Raw genomic sequence first — 20,761 nt, forward strand, 5'->3', positions numbered from 1 at the left:
TTTTAAGTAGCTTTCATTTATTTGATACTTAAGGATGAATTATGACTGAAAAAAAATCAAGCAACACATTCTCTAGTTTATCTTTTGTAATTTGTTTCCTTTGAAAGTTTTGGAGGAAGTCAACTGACATGGACTTATGCTTTTACACAGACGCAGGCAACATACAAATATTTCTCATTTAATACTTACAGCAACTTTATGAGATAGGGAATACTTTTATTTCCCCAGAAAGCAGTATCTCAGCAAAGGCTTCATAGCTCTTCATTTCCAGAGCAGGGACAAGAACTCTGCTTAACGTTTTCCAGCCAACACGTGGTGGCTTTATAGTCTGAAAAAAAATTGCAATTTTTTTTTCTTGCAGCCCAAGAAATAATTGGTTATGGGAAGAATAAGAATAGGTTGCCAGGGTATTTTTTTTCCCATTGTAATGCTGCTATGAGCTCAAAGAAATGATGCACACTGCAGTGCATAGAGGTGCCCATCTTGAACTTCTAGAGCTCTTTGCTTGAATCTTCTCATAGCACAGGTTTCAGAATGTGTTTTATAGTATTCATTTGCTTCTCTGTCATTTCCTCCCAATAGATTGTAAGCACCTGGAGGATGGGAGTGGTGGTCTTGTTCATCTCTAGACCCCACCCAGGGTCTGGCAGGGGGCTAGCATTTAGGAGGGGCTCAACAAATGTGTGGTCATTGAATTGCTGGTGTTGGAAAGCCCTGCCTCCCTCATGGGCCACATGGGACCAGAGCACAGGAACCATGATTTTCAGGGACAACTTGGCTCAAGTTCTGTCTTCACTACTTACTGGCTGTATGACGTTGGGAAGGTTATTAATTTTTCTGTAATATAGTCCATAAAGTGAAGATAATACCTAACCCTCCAGGGTCATTGTAAAAATACATTGGTTAATGTACATTAAGTTCTCGGCACTGTAGTTAGAATATGCTAAGGGCTTAATCGATATTATTTTATGTTATATCATTTTTCTGAAGTACCAAACATAATAATCAGTTTGATCAGGAGTCAATAAACAATGTGTTAAATGGTTTAAAAAGATTTGTAAGTGAGAAATCATATACATATACACAAGATTTACCTCTTTTATATGTTGAGTATCTAGAAGCTTTCTGGGGGTGGGAGGTGGGGGAGAGAAGCAACTGGTTGAATTTGAAATGATCTGAGTTTTCAAGTGCAAATGTAGGTGGCTTTATTTGGGCTGCCATAACAGAATACCACGCTGGGTGACTTACAGCCTGGGAAGTCCAGGGTCAAGGTGCTGGCAGATTCAGTGTCTGGAGAGGGCCCGGTTCCTGGTTCATAGATGGTGTTTTCTTTCCGTGCCCTCACACGGTGGAAGGGGCGAGGGAGCTATCTGGGGCCTCCTTTATTGGGGCTCTAGTTCCACTCGTGAAGTCTCTGTCCTTATGACCTATTCACCCCCAAAGGCCCCACCTCCAACTACCATCCCACTGGAGGTTAGAATTTCAACATAGTATGAATTTTGAGGGAACACAAACATTCCGCCTAGAGTAGTGGATAAATGAAATCATGTGTATGTGTGTGTGCGCACATACTTGCACACATGGTATTCATGGTATTCACTTCCTCTGCAAAACTATTCTTTGGCATTTCACATGCAGATTTACTTACCATGAGTTTTTTTATATACTTGATAAAAATGTCCCCATTTGGTGTTGCTCCCCGGTTACTTTGCCAATTGCTGGTAATTTGCCATTTCCTGCTGTAAAGCATTAGAAGGCTGGTGTCAGTGTAGATAACTCAGATATTGGCTGCCTATTTTCAAGTGTATTGTTTTGAAGAAATTGAGAGTCAAGGGTCAAAGGTCAGCATATCCTGACACTTATAGCTTTGGCTTAACAGAGAAAGGCTAATTTAACTTAGCCTTTTTATGCATCATGACATAACCAGAATGCCTTCAGAGCCCATCCCATTCTTCAACAGAGATTCCTTGTTCTCCAGGGCATATCTTGCTTTGGCAAAAACTGTAGAAACTGCATATCAATTTTCAGAAAATTTTAAATGACTGGTTTTCCTTTATTTTTCACATTCTTAACCCTAGTTCAAGTTGAAGAAACCACACATGAGTTAGTTATCTAAATTTATATCATCTCTCTCTCTCTCTCTCTCTCTCTCTCTTGGGGGAGTTTTGATGTGTTTCCAGTTGGGACGTGGGTTCATTCATTTATCTATTCATTCATTCATTGAACAAATACATTTTGAGCACTTACCATATGGCAGGTACTGTTCAATGCTGTGAATACAGAGTGCACAGAATAGTCATAGTCCCTGGTTTTAAAATGTTAAAGCTAGGTAATCCCTAACTTCTTAATACCTCAAAAGCACCTTATGTTTTGATGCCATCTTTTCCTTAAAGCAGGATTACAGTGATCCCTGTACCAATCCCTGAGGTCAGCAGGTGGAGGGCAGAGGATGGCTGTGGTCTTCCTGACAGCCCACTCAGCTTCGTACTTGAAGTCCCAATAAGAATAAATCCAAGTATTTATCGTCATAGTTATAAAGTGGATCCTTCTACATCAGTTAGAATGCTTTGGATGGCTAGTAACAGATAACCTAATTCAAAATGGTCTAGACCAGTGGTCAGCAAACTGCGGCTCGCAAGCCACATGCGACTCTTTGGCCCCTTGAGTGTGGCCACGAAGTTTCAATCGCACTGTACGTGCGCGCCCGCACGTGGTATTTTGTGGAAGAGCCACACTCAAGGGGCCGCAGTTTGCCGACCACTGGTCTCGACAATAAAGAGAGTTTCACAGGAGCAAAAAGTTAAGAGGAGGGGTGACTTTTGACACTGTTTCACGTACAGGTTTATAAGGTCATGGGGCCTCAGCCCTATTTTCCTGAAATTCTCGTGGGACATCATCGGAGTCATTCAGCTTCTCCCTCGCTGTGATGTGTTTCCAGTTGGGACGTGGGTTCTCTCTTCTCCTCTCCACTTGGTGAAAAGTATACTGCGTTCTTTACCTCATCGGGTGTGACTCCTGGGAAGCATTAGGACCAGGTAAACTACAGACGAGGTCCTTCCTTCTTTAAGAGCCCAGATCCTTTCAAGAACATAACAGAAGTGCATGAGTAACAACAAGTGTCACAAAGGCCTGGCACTGCCATAAACTTTTCTGTCATGTTGCAGAAGACCAAAGAAAAACCAAGCGAAGCTTTAAATAAAAGGAGAGACACTGTTTAATACACCGGCAGACTCAGGGAATAACTTTCCAAATCTGAGTAAAGAAACATGCAGGAGGCTTCTCTTTATATCTCCCTGTGGTCTTTGTCCCACAAATATGGATTATGCTTCCGGTTCTTTTCGCGGGCCTTGCAAGAAGGCCCCCAGGTGTTGGGGGTCTCCAGGCCATATCTGATGGTTTGGCCTGGTGCCAACGTTAATAACCCTCCCTCTGGGACAGTGCACTGTTCACAGTTTTATGGCCTCTGTAACAAGTTCTGCAAGACCAGTATCTAGGAAGGAGGTAGTGACTTAATTATAGGTTATCAAGAATGTACACTGAGCTTGCTGGCATGGATTCCGATTGCTAGCCCCCCAAATATCAGGGTTACATTGGAATTAGCTTTTTAGCCTCCTCAGTCAAAGCCCATGGGATGGGAAGGGAGTGTGCATAGAGGCGACATCACCATCCCCGTCTCACTGTGGAGACTGGGACATGGGGAGAGAAGGAGACCAGGCTGGACTCGTGCGAAGCTTTATCAGGTGAGGATCAAATCTGGGTCTCAATGAATAAAGGAGCAGAGGTCCTAAATACCCTGTACAGACAAGGAAATAAAAAGCAAACAAATATATGACACAATGTTCAACCTCTCCAGTAGGTCAAGAAATAAAAATCCAAGTGATGACAGTTGTTTTTTGGCACTTGTTAAACTAAGCAATGAATAAAGAATACATATGGTTACTATTATTATAAATATGCATATACACATAAATATCTGATGCAGCACTGACATGCCCACGGGGAATAATAATTCCTTCAATTCTTGCTAGTGGCAATAAAAAAGTTTCAGTTTATTTAAAAGTCTGAAGAGAAGTAGTATCAACAGGCACAATAATTTTCATACTTATGACTTATGAATCACTCTCATTAGCCTTTTCCCCCAGGAAATAACAAAAAACAAGTACATGTATAAAGATGTTTATAAGTTGCTAGTTTCTGAGCAGATTAAATAGACCAGGGCATAGCAGTTCATTGGCATTTATGTAGCAACGGAAAAGAATAAATATGGAGGCTTTGAACACTTAGAGAAGGCATTCATTAGCTCACATTCAGTGGGGAAAAGGGACAATCTTTGGCTTCTAAAATCTTTGGCCTCTGATTTGATGCCAGCTCTTGCATGAACTATCTCGCTTCACAAATTAAGTCAGGCGTCTCAGACAAGCGATGGTTGCCCTCCTGGAACCCAGTGTTCCCATGTCTCTAGTAATGTTATTTACCATCTGGGGCTATTGTGAAGATCAAATGAGATAATTCACACAAAGCAGTCAGCCCCGGGCCCAGGGACAAAACAAGCCCCAAAAGAATCATATCAAATATGATTACTGTAACTATATTATTTTTTTTCTCTCGAATTAAAATTTAGAAGACAGCGTGAGAAAAAAGGGACTGGGTGAATATTTTTTTTTCTGAGCATTCCACTTTATGATGTTTCATATGTGGACATTTTAAAGAATATAATTCCGAAGGCTCCCAGGGCAGAATCCTCGTATCAGAACCCCCCCCCACCCCCTTTTCTAGCAGCTGGGGGTGGGCTCTGCATCCTGCCACAGCTCTCAGAATGCAGGCATTGAGCTGGGGTGGGGGGGGGGGGAGTCCATGGTACGGATTTTAAATGGACCGATTGTATCTTTATCCTTTCCGCAGCTGTTTTCGGAGAAGCTGCTGTTCTCAGATGCTTCATTATCTCACACCTGTAACGCTCCCTGAGAACCAAATCACGTTTGAAATTTCTGGTGTCAGGGGCTGTTTTAAAAATGGATGGCTTAGCACTTCCTCAGAATGCTGCATTCACGGGAGGGGTCTTCCCCTGACCTGCCGGGAACAATGCGTCTTTCAGGCTGCCCGCGCTGTGAATGGGATGCTCTGACCGTCCTCTCTTTCGGGTTATTATTCTAAAATCCTCTTTGTCGGCAATGCCTCTTGGCAGCTGGACAGTAAAATGCATCTTTCTATCACTTCAGCCTCTTTCCTTTTGGGGGGGGTTGGGGAGTGGAAAGGGGGGGGTAGCTGATCGGCTAAAGAAGCAAAGCCCATGGAGCTGCATTTTATTTCTGTGCACCTGCATTTTTTATGCTGTCAGAAACCCGAGGAAAGGGGCTGAAACCGTGATTATTATTAGGCTTGGGTACCGCAGGGACAGGCAAAAGAGACTTTCTTTTATGTGGGTGGCAGGAAAATAAAATGACAATCCGGAAAGAACCAATTCTAAGGCATCAACTCTTAAAAAAACGGTCTGCCAATTAACTGTGAAGGGGATGGCATTTTCATCGGGCGCTGTATCTGCTGCCAGGAGTCCCAGGATCGTCTGCTGGCCACAGCCGGACAAGGAGGGGTAGCGGGTTCCCTTAGGCCTGCAGCGCCTGCCCAGGGGGAAGTCGGGCCGGGGCGGGGGGGGGGGCGGGGGCCCCTTCCCCTCTGCCTCAGGCCTCCTGATCAGAGTGCCCAGGCTGGGCTGGACCAAGGGCTGGATCTGCCAGCCGCCGTGTGGAGAGAGGCAGCGACATCCTAAATGGCTTCTGTGGTTGATGACAAAAACCATCTCCTGGTTTTAAAATGGTTAGAAACCTTCTGAAGACCAAGCCAAAAAGAGCCCAGGGGAGGGGCAGGTAGGATTTTTCAGAGATGCTGTTCTGAGTATCATCACTAGATGATCTTCGAGTCGCCAGTTTTATGCAGTAAAAACGGGCAAGCAGCTGACATATGGGGAAGGGTGTGGGGTGCTCTCTGCAACAGGCAGATTTTCCGTGAACCCTAACCCTGAGACCTTTTTCTAATGGCCCAATCTGGACAAATCCTATAATGAAAGGCATTCTGGGAGAATGGATTGGCTGAGGGTGATCACGTGATGCTGCACGACACACCTGGGGCCATTTGCCTAGGCATCCTGGTGCCAAAGAAGATGTGTTTGCTCTATAATCGACTTGTGTTACCTTTAGAATCAGAAAAGGAATTCTAAGAGAACATTGCTTTTAAAATATGAATTGGTCTTTACGTTAGAGCTCAGATGAGCTAGGGTCCAATCTGCCACCTGTCAGCTGTACGGTCTTGAGCAAGTGGCTCGGCTCCCTTGTTTACAAAACCCTCCACAAGCTGCCCCCCTGTCGCCTCATGCTTCATGCGCCACCTCTGCTTCTTAGGATTCTGCCATCCGGGCCTCTTTCTCAATTCCTCTCACGGGCCATGCTGCTTCTCCTCGCTGAGGGTTTAAACCCACTGTTTCTCTGTTCAATGCATTTCCCACCTCCTCTGCTGGCTCACTCCTCCTCTCTCTTCTTCACTCGAGGGTCATGTCCCCAGGGAGCTTTGCATGAAATCCCAGGTTGGGTTAGTTCCTCCTGGGCTGACACCAGGCAGCCCTCCTTCGATACCACTTCTTATTTATTAAACGTTGTAATTTTTCAATAACTGTAAACTCCATGAGGCCCGCCTCTAAATGTTTCTTATTCATTAAACCCTCTTCTCCCCCCCCCCCGCCCCCAAGCCTGGCACAGTGCCTGACACACACAGAAAGTACTCATTGAATAGTTTTCAGTGAATAAGTGAAATGAATGGATGGATGAATGAATGAACGAACTGAGCGAGGCAATCTCCAAGGTCTTTTTCCGTCTTAAGAAATCAATGCCACTAATTTAGGGAAGCACAAAGATGTGCTGATGGTGTTTGTTTTAGAGTTCATTTGCTTTCAGATGAGGGGAAACCCACTCAAGCTGGTTAGGCAAAAAGAGAAGTTATTGATAACGCTGCTGGGCGGTCACACTGCCTCTTCAGAGAGAAAGTACATTTTGTTTTCTTTGGTTGATACCAATATAAAAAATATGGTGACTTTCCACAGATAAGATTACAGGAAATTAAAAAAGCCCGGAGGCAGGTTGGACAGGAAATACCCTCCAGCATACCTTTGGAGATGAACCTCCTCCTCCGGCCAGTCTGAGAACACACCCTTTCCTGCAGCGCTGGGTCACATCTTCATTGTAGATGGTCGCAAGAGAGCGCCATGTTCTCCGACCTGGGCCATCATCTGGCCATTGACAATATTGTTATTGCAATTGAAATCGTTTTGTAGATAGAAATTCCAGAATCAGAGAACTTGATAGAACTGCCGAAGGTCCACCAGGGCAACGCTTTGCCTTCCGGGAGGCCCGCTGTGAAGACACTGCAGTAGGTTTTTTAATGATGGGTTTGCTCCCAGTCGGGAGGGACACCCCGCCCGGAGGCTCTGTCACACTTCGCTGCACTTCTCCAGGGATCATCCCGATCAATCTCGTACTCATCTGACACCATACATAGTTATTAGAATATGTTTTAGGTTGAACTGCTGATAGATGTGCATTTGTTGCCATTTTATTGTTCATATTTTTCTTTCTTTTCTTCTTCTTCTTAAAGAAGACCCTTTAACATTTCATGTAATACTGTTTGGGGTGTTTTTGCTTCCTTATATTCCAAATCGCTGTCAGGAATATGGCTGTCTCCTCCAGGCAAATGTCTTTCTGAAAAGCTGCAATAAATCTTTTTTTTTTTTGTAATTTAAATTGTATTTTATATTCATTACAGGGGGTGGTTGTACTTTAAATGTCCTAAATAATTTTCTTTTGCTACATTGGATTTATATACATTTGATTTTATCAAAGCAAGATGTATATCCTTGACAGTGTTAGAACATATGCTTTATATAAATCTGTGAAAGGGTTATTATGGAAAAGGTTTTGCATTAAAAATAACTGGGCATTTGCTCGGCTGGCCTGGCTCAATGGTTCAGTAGGTCACAGTTTGATTTCTGGTCAGGGCACATGCCCAGATTGCAGGCTCGATCCCTCGTTGGGGGGTGTGCAGGAGGCAGCAAATGGATGATTCCCTCTCATCACTGATGTTTCCATCTCTCTCTCCCTCTCTGAAATCAATAAAAATATTTTAAAAAATAACAGGGCATTTGCAGTTCATAGAGTATGTGGCGCTTTTTTAGGGATGGATTTTTTAGAAGAGAAGCTAGTATCAGCAAATTAATAAACTAATGTTCTATTTCTCTGTCTTATCAAGAATAAATAATTTAATAGGCTAAATAGAATTCTATACTGTGTTTTTAACTGTTTCTAAATGGAAATATAGCCAATGAAAATATAAATTTATAGTTCAGATAAAAAGAACAATTATCATTTACTAAGGAATACAATGAAAACAGAAAATTTGGAAAGCATACATTTAGGATAAACTGGACTCTAATTAGCACATTTCTGAATTATTCTTCCTAATTATGAAGCTTAATTTTGTCTCTTTAACTGTACCAGATGCGCTACTAAATTGAGCATCACTCACTCTTTATAACCACCCTGCAAGGTAATAAAATCAAGGCTCAGAGAGATGAAATAAACTGTCCAAAGTCACAGAGATAAAAAGTCATATTTGGGGAGCCCACATCTAAACCTGAGTGTACCTGACTCTGAAGTTTATATTCTTTACATTATAACACAGCAAGCATCTTTGATGCCAACCTTTAATGCCAACACTCAACAAAGTGTATGACTTTGAGCTGGGGACGAATTTCAGGATTGACTCTATGCTGTTGACAGGAGTTGCACTTTTGATAGGGGCACAAGGAAAGCACCAGCTTCTTCATGCTTTCCAGGCCTATTTCCGGGGGCCGTAGGAAGGGGTAGAATCCTTGAAGATCAGTAAAAGTTGGGTTTATACATATGCAACAGGGGCGGCCTGGCAGCAGAGACAGCTCCGGTTCTCAAACAGTCTTTTACCAAAAAGCAAAAACAAAGATCCTGTTACCAAATTTTCTCTAATTATACTGGATGTTGCTGATGGAAAAGTGACATTTTGCAGCTTTCCTTTTGTATGGGAGATTAAATATAAAGAGAGATGATTCACAGACCATGTTCCTACAAAGCAACATCCTTAGATTCGTGTGGGAAATTCTCTCTCTTTGAGGAAAGGATTTATTCCTCTCATTCAATCTATGAAAAGGCAGGCAGGGTGAAAGGAGAGGCCGTTTTTATTCCTTGAGTGATTTTGTTGTCTCTTCTCTCCTTTTTCTTTATCTTCTGTGCCTGTGACTCCTCAGTGTCCAGAAAGGCCTTAAAGAGTCTTTGAATATTTGCCAAATATTAGTTAAAGGTTACTCACTTAATTACTCGGAGATGGGAGGAGCTGCTCTCTAGTATTTCTTCTGCAATGCTTTTGAGTGTAGTGAATTCTATTTTCTGCTCCAGGGATTCCTGGGAATTTCATGAAATTCTATAAGCTTATTTAACACTAGTGCCCTGGTACACGGATTCGTGCACATTGAAAGGAAATTAATTACAAGGTGGCTGGTGGGGCAGGACTGGGCGAGAAGGGCCAGACACGCCCTGGAGCCAACCTCTCACGGTCCCTCCCTGGCCGGCCGCACCTGGGGCAGCACCATGGCTCCAAGGGCATCTGTGGTGTGAGCGGGGTCCCTCCAGCAGGTGGGTCCCTCGGCCTGGTCTGTGGGATCGGGCCAAAACTGGCTCTCCGACATCCCCTGAGGGGTCCCGGATTGTGAGAGGGCAGTTCTCGGGTAATGCACCCTGGAATCAGGCTCTCTCCTCTCTGGTTCCGGGAACCGCGGTAGCCAAGTCACCACAGCTCAGCAGCTCCTGCGTTGAGCGTCTGCCCCCTGATGGTCAGTGCGCATCATACCTATGGACTGGTCAGACAGTCGGATGGTCGCTTAGCCTTTTATATATATAGATGTGATATCTCACTTATGTAAAGTTCCCAATTTGCAATGCTGGAAATTTTAACAGCTGGGATTAGATTTAACATATAATAATTGTGCCTTAAATAAGATTGGGCTCTCTCTTTTTCCTGGTGGCTATACTCACCAGGGATTTAATAGCAGAACTTGAGAAAGGCTGATGGCTTGCATTTCCCAGTGAGATACTGTAGCCTTTGACTGAGGGTTAAGGGAGAAGGAGCCCAATCTTATTGGTCAAACCTTTCCGAAATGAAACTTTTATGAACTGAGCTGAGAGTTTGGGGAGGAAGTGGATCAAGATTTAGGTACCACAGACTCTCAAAGTTCTTATCAAGTTTTAGTATTTTTAAAAAATAAATGTTTCTTCATTGGCTGTATGCCCTAAGGATGATTTCCAGAGACTTTATATGATATTTTAAAATACTTTTCATCAGTTATGCTTGTTTCTCTGGGGAACAGGTCCATAGAATTCTTCAAAGGGCCATGCCAAATGTGGAACCTCAGTGTCTGTTGTTGTTTTTTAACATATATGTGCATGTTCATTAGCCTGGCAGGCATAGCTCAGTGGTTGAGCCTCGACCTATGAACCAGGAGGTCACAGTTCGATTCCTGGTCGAGGCACATGTTCAGCATGTAGGCTTGATCCCCAGTGGGGGGCTTCAGGAGGCAGCCGATCAATGATTCTCTCTCATCATTGATGTTTCTATCTTTCTCCCTCACCCTTCCTCTCTCTGAAATCAATAAAAAAATATTTGTAAAAAATAGTGTTTCAGATGCATGTAAGTTTTGATACATTATATTTTTGGTGTTCAGTTCAAATATTTCTGAATTGCAATGTATATCTGTTTAATCCATAGATTATCTAGAAATGGATTACTTAGTTTCCATTTAGGGATTTTTCTTTGTCTTTTTCATATTGATTTCTAGCTTTGTTCTGCACTGTGCAAAGAGCATATTTGTGTTTTCAGTTACTTATAATGTGTTGAGACATTCCTATGGCCCAGCAGCTAGTCAGAATTATTAAATACATTTAAGAAAAAAAATTGCCTTTTGTGATTGTTTACATCATCATTCTTCATGTGGTGACTAAATCAGGTTGGTTAATTTTGCCACTGAAATATTCTATATCTCTACCTTTTTTTTTTTTTTGCTATTTGTTCTATAAGTTACAGAGAAATATATGTTAAATCAATGCTATTATTGTGGATTTTTTTATTTATCTTGATGATATTTTATTAGGTACCTGCATATTTAGAAGTGATCTGATAAGTCTTCCTCTGTATCCCTAGTAGTATTTTTTGCTTATCTTGCTATCAAATACCCTTCCTTCCTTCCTTCCTTCCTTCCTTCCTTCCTTCCTTCCTTCCTTCCTTCCTTCCCTTGTTTTTTGCTAATCCTCACCTGAAGATATTTTCCCATTGATTTTTAGAGAGAGTGGAAGGAAAGGGGAGAAGCAGAGAGAGAGAAGTATCAATGCGAGAGAGACACATCAATTAGTTGCCTCCCGCATGCACCCCGACCAGGGCCTGGATCGAGCTGGCAACCGAGGTATGTGCCTTTGCCCAGAATCGAACCTGGGACCCTTCAGCAGGCCGACGCTCTATCCACTGAGCCAACTGGCTCGGGCTCAAATAGCATTTCTCCACAGTCATATTGTTACCCCAGCTTTCGCTTGGTAGTTTGTATATCACTTTCCATCTTTTCACTTTTAGCCTTCCTGTGTCCCTGTTTTCAAAGTGTATCTATTGTGTGCAGCTCCTCCTTAATCCCTGCCGACCACCGTTCCATTTTTCATTTCTTAATTCTGTCATATCGATAATGTTATATCAATGGAATTGTACAGTATGTGACCTTTTAAAGGCTGGCTTTGCACTCAGCAGAATCCTTTGGATATTCAGGCATCAGCAGTTTTTTCCATTTTAGTTCTGTGCAGGATTCCATGGGATGGATCTACTAAAATGTGTCTACCCATTCACTCAGTGAAAGCACCTGAGTTATTTCCATTTATTGGCCATTACAGTGAGAGCGGCTACGAGCATTTGTGAACAAGCTTTTGTGTTTGCATTTCCCTGCAATACCCAGAAACACAATTGTTGAGTCACATGATAGTTGCACTTTCCTTTTTAAAAAGAACTGTCACACTGTTTTCCATAGTGGCGGCACCATCTTCCATTCCTGCCAGCAACGTGTGAGTGATTCAGAGTCCGCATCCTTGCCAGCATTTAGTGTTGTTAGTATTTTCTGTTTTTGATAGGTATGTGGTGCTCTCTCATTATGTTTTAACTTGCATTTCCCTAATGGCTAATGATTTTGGAAAAATGGTTTCTTTGCTTATGGGTCATCTGTATATATTTGGGGGGGAAATATCTCTTCCTGTCTTTTGCTAGTTTCCTAATGGAATAGTTTATTTGTTTGTTTTACGGTTAAAAAGTCTTTGGTTGCTCCTTAAAAGTTAATATGATTTTTTTTGTCTTGCTGCTTTAAGATTTGTCTCTGTCTTTCGTTTTCAGCAGTTTGGTCATAATGTGTCTATGGGTGATTTTCTTTGTTACCCTGTGTGGGGTCAGTGGGGCTCCTTAATTCTGTTGTTTTGTATCTCTCAGCCAATTCCTTCAAATATGGCTTCTGTCCTATCTCTTTATCCTCTTCTTCTTTCCCAAATGCATCATGTCCCAAATGTCTCTTACATTCTTTTCTGTATTTTTCGTTCTTCTTATACTTCAGTCTGGCTATTGTCTGCTGATCTATTTTTACTGTCACTAATTTTCTCTTCTCCAGCCCACCTCTTGTGTTTTTAAAATGTTGTATTTTTCAGTTCTTTTCTTCTTAATATGCTTCTTTTAATAGGTTTTATTTTTTACATGTGGAACTTCCTATCTTGCCATCTATTCCCTTGAACATATTAATGATAGTTATTTTTAAATCCCTGTCTTATGATAACTACAGAAGATGAATCACCTGTGGGTCTATGTCTATTGCCTATTTTTTCCTCTTTGATTTTGGGCTGTTAGACCTGTCTCCTGGCATGATTCATGATTTTGGATTGAGTTAGAAGTGATGTGTGAAAAATAGTAAGGGCTCTGGGTGATGTCATATTCTTTTAGAGAGGGTTCATTTTCTCTGGAGTGTAGTTACAACAGGAGCAAATTGCCTTGATCCGATTAGGTATTTTAATGCTTCCAGGATGGAAACTGGCTTTTGGTGAGGGTGTATCTATTTCTTGTTTTCCATTACTTCCAGGGCTTTGCCTTTTAGTTATGAGACCTGAAGACTTAGGGTGTTTACCAACTCAAACTCCTTGGAGGAGCCTGCACTCCAATTTTTGTCTCCCGAGGACTGTAAGACTGCTAAGCCCTCCCTTTATGTTTTTATGCTCTTAGATGTATTTTTGTGCTCTACTTCTTACTGTCTTATATAACACCATTTAGGAGCTGGCAAATGCTCCAAGAGAAACACTCCAGAATGTTGCGATCACTTCTTCTCTGTGATTCCCTTTTTAAAAATAGAATTTTTATCCCTGCCGTCCTGGATGCTTGGAATATTTTTACTCCAACTTTTTGTCTCTCCAGTCTCTGAGAATGCCAACACCACTTAAGAATTATCCAATAGCCCTGGCTGGTTTGGCTCAGTGGATAGAGCGTTGGCCTGCGGACTGAAGGGTCCTGGGTTCGATTCCAGTAGGGAGCACATGCCCAGGTTGCAGACTCGATCCCCAGTAGGGGGCGTGCAGGAGGCAGCCGATCAATGATTCTCTGACATCATTGATGTTTCTATCTCTCTCTCCCTCTCCCTTCCTCTCTGAAATATATATATATATATTTTTTTTTTAAAAGAATTGTCCAATAATTGGAGGAGAAAAGCAGAGATAATGTGAGGAGTATTGGGCTAACATCAATATATTTTTGTTTTATCTGAGATCTTGGCACTTACAAATTTTTCTGCCTTTGCTGCCCTTTGAGGCCTTCCAACCATTTTTTTAAAAAAAATCCAGCTATTATTATCTCAGTGAGAGTATTGGTTTGAACACATGAAACTCCATCATAGTGGGAAACAAAAGTTACCCAAGCCTGTGCAATCCAAATATTTGCTTCAGTGAAGACTATAATAATTTGGGCACCGTTTTATTCAGGATATTTTCACTATTTTACTTTGCCCATTTCCCTTGATTCAAATTGTCCTGATTAGTTTTTTCTTGCCCTATCACCCCTTAGGCCTAAGCTAGATTAAGGATCATTACTCAGAAAAGATGAGTCAGCTTTCTCCTCCTCATAAGAAATTAAAACTCAAGTGTAAAAGAAGCATAAGAAATAATTCAAGTCTTTCTAAGCATATATAAAGCGGAAATTACTTCCAAAAATGTACGGGGCCAGGTTTCTGGGATGTAGATCCTACTCTGCCAGGTACAAGGTGGGCAAGTTACTTAGTCTTTATGTGCTGACGTTTCTTCAGTTGTGAAATGTGAAAAAGGCTGGTGCCTGCTTCATACGGCATTACAGTAAATGATTTCATATATTTGCAGTATTTAGGACAAAATTTCACATATAGTAAGTGCTCAATTAATGCGAAAGATGATCCAATATCTATAGCAGTAGCCAAAAAATACATCTGCATATAACTTACATACAGTCATAATAAGTATTTATGGTTCAGTAGAGATAAGTTTGATTTCCTTGGTAAAGTGACTTGAGCCCATCCATTGCTAGAAAATTTTGTGATAAATCAAAAATTTTTTTCTCTTTTCTTCTTTTGCGTTTTTTGCAGGGGCCAGGGGTGGGGTGGGGTGGGGGTGAGAGAATGCTTTCTATTCTCTGTTAGTGGGAAGGCACAGGAACCATTTCTTTCTATTGCACAGCATTTATTTCCCAATATTTGAGTCACTCAACATTTATTGAGCACGTATTATGTTTCAGGCCGTGTACTAACTGTAGAGTTGTAGAGATGAATCATACCCCATACTTTTCCTGGAGGTCTTTTAAGACTTAACAGAGTCAGACATATAAGCAGGAAATGACACACCTACAGCCGTCCACCCTGTGGCAGGGTGTGAGAATTCTAGAATACATTAACTTTATCATCCTCACAACCACCCTGGGAGGTAGGCACTGAAGCTCAGAAGACTCAAGTCATTTGCCCAGAGGAGATTTGAACCCAGTGCCTCCAAAAAATACGTCCATGTCCTTCCCACCGATGCTAGGGCAGTGACACAGAAACGTCTGTACCTGGAACATCAAATAAAAGGCTGGTTATCCTCACCTGTCATGCCCACCTGCTCATTCAGGCGTGTGAACCCGAGTCAGACTGGCTTAGTGGCATTTCCCAGTTACTTCCGGCCCAGTGGTCAGACTAATAACACGCAGCCTTGACGCTCACACGGCAAGTCTAAACTCCAGTGCAGACGTATTTTTGAATGGATATTTTTAAATTCAGTCAGCCACGTTCACCTAAAAAGTGAGTTGTCATTTAAAAAAGTAAAGTGGCACATATTCCTTCAACGCGTGGGCTGCAATTGGAAAAGGCCCTCGTGTGTGTTTCCTGTGATATTTCCAAGCTACGTTTGGATTAATGAGCCACACTGATGTCATTCTGAGCTCCAACGAGATCCTCATCACGATTTCAACCCTGAGGGGACCGGTAGCTTCCTTAGCTGCCAGAGGCGTATCTGATCCTCGGTAGTTTGCAAAGGGGAATAAGCGATGGCAGGTTGGAAGCATGCGTCCACTGTATACATGGAAGGCCAGTCCGCTGATTGCTTTAACTTACAATGAGTTAAGATCAAGTCAATAAATAGTTAAATATATTTAGTCTTCAAAGTAATAGAACATTTTGAGAAGTGTTCGTTTCTGCTAAATTTTAAAGTCATGAAAGCCAGGACTTTCAGGAATTTTTAGAACCGAGAGCTTCTGGTTTCAGAGGACATCCCCTATTGGCAAAGCGTGGTACTGCAGTTTTACTCTTCGAGGCTGGATCTGCGAGAGAGGAAGAGTTTAGGCAGCCAGGGATTTGGAGTCAGAGAGATGATAAGGCAGGCAGCTCAGGGCCCTGGACCCTGAAAGTCTAGAAGGATACGCTTTCTCCCCTCTCTTTGCATTCCCCTCATTGCTAGGATTGCATTTCGGAACAGAGAATCAGAACTGGACAAATGGCAAATTTGTAAATTGTGACTGTTACTGAAACCTGCCCCCAGTGACACATCCTGACCCATTTAGATAGGCGTGGGATTCAATGAGCCAATTGTCTCTGTGCAAACAGGTAAATTCCTGCTGTCGCTCACCCGAAATTAAAGGGGAAGCATTACGGCTTGGTTTTACTTTAGCAGTGCTCCAGCTAATAACATCAGGAAAATAGCTTTTCAAATGAAAACACTTTTTTTTTTTGTCCTCCCCACTGGAGCTGGGACAGAGGTCAAGAGAGAGGAAGATGGAATAGGAAGATTCCATGCCAAACAGCTTGGACATTAGTCTTATTGTTCAAGAAGCAATGAATGACTCTGAAGAAATGGCATTCTTTTAGAGTGACAAAAATGTAATCTGCCCAGCTGGCTGGGTTTCCATTGAGATTTTGCAACACCTCAGAGCTGCCCATTTATTTAAAACGACACCAGAGCCCTAACCGGTTTGGCTCAGTGGATAGAGCGTCACCCTATGGACTGAAGGGTCCCAGGTTCGATTCCGGTCAAGGGCATGTACCTTGGTTGCAGGCACATCCTCAGTAGGGGGTGTGCAGGAGGCAGCTGATCGATGTTTCTCTCTTATTGATGTTTCTAACTCTCTATCCCTCTCCCTTCCTCTCTGTAAAAAAATCAATAAAATATATTTTTAAAAAATAAAATAAAATAAAATAAAATAAAACGACGCCAGAATAGGAATTCCGATAATGCTAACTTAGTGTTTTCAGAGCAATCTCTTCCCCCTGCCTTTTCTCCCCTGTGCCCTCTGAAGGAATATATGTTTTTGTATGTATTTTTCAGAGCACCTTCCTGTAGATTTTATTTCATTTTGTGTAATTGGCTTTCTGTTATATAGAGGGAGAATAAACTGGGAAATAAGCATGTGTGTGGTGTTAGAAGTAAGCTAGCTCGTCCTAGAGGAAATGAAGCTGAAGTTAGAAAGCAGACAGGACTGTTTTTATTCTGCCACTCTGGGCTTCGCTGAACTTGGCATTGGCAGGACACTCACCCACTGACTCCATGCTGAGCCCCAAGGGGGATGGACCGGAGCATTTAGGAGGAGAGGATTTGGCACCTGTATGGTGACCCCAAAGTAAAGGTCCAAAAAATCACAAAGGTTGTCTTAAAGCAGCACGGGTTTGAAACTCTTTTGGCCATCATCCTTGCATAGACATTTTGCGATGCAGGAATTCTGAATTCATCTCACCCGATTTCCCCATCCTAGGTGGTGTCGGGATTATTAGATTTCCTCATCCGACTGTGGGCCAGCACCCCCTGCTTCTTGTTTTTCTTTCCGTCGCTGGCACAGCTCAGTCCATTGATTGGGTTCTTACATAGTGTTAAAAATGCTTTTTCTGCCCTGACTGGTTTGGTTCAGTGGATAGAGCATCGACCTGCGGACTGAAGGGTCCCAGGTTCGATTCCGGTCAAGGGCATGTACCTTGGTTGTGGGCACATCCCCCATAGGGAGTGTGCAGGAGGCAGCTGATCGATATTTCTCTCTCATTGATGTTTCTAACTCTCTATTCCTCTCCCTTCCTCTCTGTAAAAAAATCAATAAAATATATTTTAAAAAACAAAACCTAAAAATGCCTTTTCTTCCAACTCCCCCTAGAGCTTCTGTTTTTATCCATTTGCTTACAAATAGATTTAATTAGCTCAGAAAACTACCTCCAGGATTTTTCAGTTGCTTTCCTTCTGTTCTATAGAGACACATGCTTCATGCTGGTAAAGCGAGACCGATGGGAACTTCAGAGTGGCATGCATTTTCCTGCAAACACAGTTAAGAACAGACACCCAAGTCCTAAAGAGGAAAGTTGGAGGCACTCTTGAGTCACCACTTGGGGGGTTGAGGGAGCTGTCCGTGATGGTTACAGGGTGTGTGGTGTGTGTGTGTATACACACACACACACATCACAGTGACAGATGACCTATTGAAATAATTTCAGAGCTGTTCTGTGGTTGCTACGACAACCAATGCTCTCTTGGCTTTCATCTGGCCATGTGACAGGGACTTTGACGTCAGCTGGAGGCAGAGTCTGTGGCTGAGTCCACACAGTCAAAGGCCTGTGAGAATCTGGTGGATGCTGGCTGCTGCCGCCTCTGCTGCTGCTGCTGCTGCTCACGCCGCTCCCACCGCCGCTGCCGCTGCCCAGGGCTGCGGAGCATGGACTGTTAAATCTTGCACTTCTTCCGTGTGAGGTAATTCGTTTCCTTTATGCACAAACGGCTAGATGTTTTATAGATCATTGTGGTTTCCCCTCTCTCTTACCTCCCACAAGTGTATCTTCATGAGCAATTATTGCTGTACCAGGGGAAACCATGAAGCGGCTTCTGGTTGCTAATTTTGTGCAGCCTCTGGAATTTGGTTAAATTTGGGTTAATGTTCTGGAAGTAGGTTAAAATGTAAGCGTCTTTCTTGCTCAGCACTTGCTAACATGGCATTATTTAGAGATACGGATTTGGCAGCTCGAGCCAAATAAGCCCCATCCAATTCCAGGAATCCTTCCCTCATTGTTTTGGGTTTAAAGACTCCAGCATAGCGTTGCAATATGTTGCTAACTTTGCTGTTTCTACAATTGCTGCCCTATTCTGAATCATCCCAGAATAGTTTGGAATTTGGTTTCTATCTCGTTTGCAGCGTTCAGACTTAGCAACAATAGGCACAGCGGGAAAGAGCATTAGACTTTGAAACAGAAGTTGGGGCTTTGCTTGTAAATCGGGGATTCTGAAATTACCAGGGAAAACTGTCAACAGCTTCCTGTTTAGAACAAAATAATCTGGACTCTGCCAGGGAAGTCGGGCTGGAAGCTCTCACATGTGCGCCTGCCGTGGCTCTTTGGTTGTTAGAGCAAAGTGCACGTTTTCAGCATCTTCCTCTGAAAATTCCGCTGTGAAGAGAATAACATTGGAGGGTCTTTACTGAGGAGTCCTATCATCTGTTTTTATGTTTAAAAATGGAAATAATTCCTTTAGAGGAAAACAGCAGCCCTAAAACTGAATTACCATTGGTAGATCTACTTTAATTGAAGCACGATATAATCACTGAAAATTTGCTCCAGGTCTTGAATGAATAATTTGATAAGTGATTAGGAAGGCCTTTTATTTCTTTATTTCTATAACACCATAAAATGCAAATGGGTTTATTTGCCTTATTGTAGTTCATTTTCTTCCCAAGTTTACTCATCTTGAATTTTCTATCATTGTAAACTAGTTGGATCATTTTTGTGGCTTATAATCCAAGGAAAACCTCTGGTATTGAAGTTAATCAAAGCCTCGATGTATAATCGGTTTCTAAATCTCACAAGTTTTAAAGGAAAAAATAGTGCAGGTTTAAGAGCAGCACATGTAATACACCTACTATTTTGATGAACAGAAAATAATGGTTTAACTATGTATATGAAAAAATATATTTTATGATATGTGAACTATATCTCAAGTTAATGCAAGACTATGTTGTTCTTATTTTTGATGTTCTTTATTAGTTTCTGAATTCTGATTGTGTTTACTTTACTCTGGAGATGAACATTTTGAACAGTATTTAACTTCAGTGATAAGTGAGTAATTGTGGGTGCATCAATGATTTCTCAATAGCTTTCAATGAGTGAATATTTATTTAACTTGCTGGCATTAGATATGACTATTTTTGGTCAGAGTCTCCATGGAGCATTTTCTAAAAAGTGTACTAAGGCAAATCTATTGAGACATCATCTCATTTAATTTATCTCATAATTATAACTCAGAGTTCATAGTCTTAATATCCATAGAAATATGCTAATTGCTTTGCAATTCAAATGAGCATGGATAGGACCAGGCTCTCTGTTATTGAAAAGCACAGTCTTTGGTGGGGGAACTTTGATGTTTACTTTTTTTTTTTTACTCAAAATAAGGAATTCTCATTATACTTTCCCAAGTAGCTTTCTTGATGCTCTTTCTATGATGTTTTAAATTAAGGTTATAAAGTGACCGTATTCAAGGCTCTTATAAAATAGATTGGATTCCAGCAGTATGAGAGATAAGAGCAAAGTATCAATGATCAAGTTCATCATTAGAAGAAACAACCTATGCTGCAATAGCAGAGATGCTTTAGAATCCACAGGTCTTTTCTTACGGCAAAATACGCGGGGAAATGGCTCTCATCAGAATCATCTACTTACAACAAGGAGACTGTGTGACTTCAAGGTCAAGTTTGTTTCAGCTTCAAAAAATACTAGCAAGGAATGATTTACTCTAGGAACTTGGCTGTTGCATTATCCACTGTTTCGTGTGTAGTTTCAGGGATTTTAACCTTTTGGGTGTCATGAACCTCTTTGGCAGGGTGGTGAAGCCTATAGACTCTTCTTGGAATGCTGTTTTTTAAATACATGAGATAAGGTCTGCAAGATTACAAAGGAAACCACTCTTATTGAAATATGTTGACCAATTTTTTAAAAATTGTGAATTGTGCTCTATTAAATAATACCATCATTTGAAGTAGCGATGAGAGTAAAAGGAATTTCGAGATAACTATAATGATATGATATGAGAATATCTGCCATTTTCCTTGGCAACAAAATCACAGGTACTGTGGTTTGTGACGTCCATTTTAATGACAATAAATACTAAATTTCAGTTTG

The 20,761-nt window shown here is 41.8% G+C and overlaps 1 protein-coding gene across 2 annotated transcripts in view; it reads left to right on the forward strand.

Annotated features, from left to right (window-relative positions):
• Positions 1 to 20,761, forward strand: part of NCALD (neurocalcin delta) — a 148,099-nt gene that overhangs the window by 66,845 nt on the left and 60,493 nt on the right. Inside the window, exon 1 of one of the 2 annotated variants that reach the window (XM_006101857.3) lies at positions 18,268 to 18,347. The exons of the other annotated variant lie outside the window; for it this stretch is intronic. The gene's annotated coding sequence lies outside the window, so the exon portion shown is untranslated. Of the gene's footprint in view, positions 1 to 18,267; positions 18,348 to 20,761 lie in introns of those variants that run through there. 2 annotated transcript variants of the gene reach the window in all.

Source organism: Myotis lucifugus, unplaced genomic scaffold, assembly GCF_000147115.1.
Source record: "Myotis lucifugus unplaced genomic scaffold, Myoluc2.0 scaffold_385, whole genome shotgun sequence".
NCBI lineage: Eukaryota > Metazoa > Chordata > Mammalia > Chiroptera > Vespertilionidae > Myotis > Myotis lucifugus.